We start from the raw sequence: 376 nt of genomic DNA, 5'->3' as shown, positions 1-376 counted from the left end.
ACTGGTGTGCAGTTGTACACATTCTCATCTAATCAGATGACAGAGTTCACATGAGAGTACAGACAAACCTGTTTCTTTTGAATAGAAAGACTCGCCAAAGACTTGATGAAGGAACGATAAATAACTTTATGTTTTCTGTGTACGGCGGACCCGATTCTCTTTCTAATCAGATAAATCCAGATCATAGTGATTGTTGCTGCTTCACTGTATTTCTATATTCTTTGTTCACATGCCGTTATCAGTGAACATTGATGTCGTTTCAGTGAATCACGCTAGATGTCGCCAGAGCTTTGTGCAGCCCAAAAGTCTAGAGCAGGGGTGCCCAAACTCGGTCCTGGAGGGCCGGTGTCCTGCAGAGTTTAGCTCCAACCCCAAT

The sequence above is a fragment of the Sinocyclocheilus anshuiensis genome, unplaced genomic scaffold (genome assembly GCF_001515605.1).
Source record: "Sinocyclocheilus anshuiensis isolate Anshui unplaced genomic scaffold, SAMN03320099.WGS_v1.1 scaffold1294, whole genome shotgun sequence".
Lineage (NCBI taxonomy): Eukaryota > Metazoa > Chordata > Actinopteri > Cypriniformes > Cyprinidae > Sinocyclocheilus > Sinocyclocheilus anshuiensis.
This window is presented reverse-complemented; position numbering follows the sequence as displayed.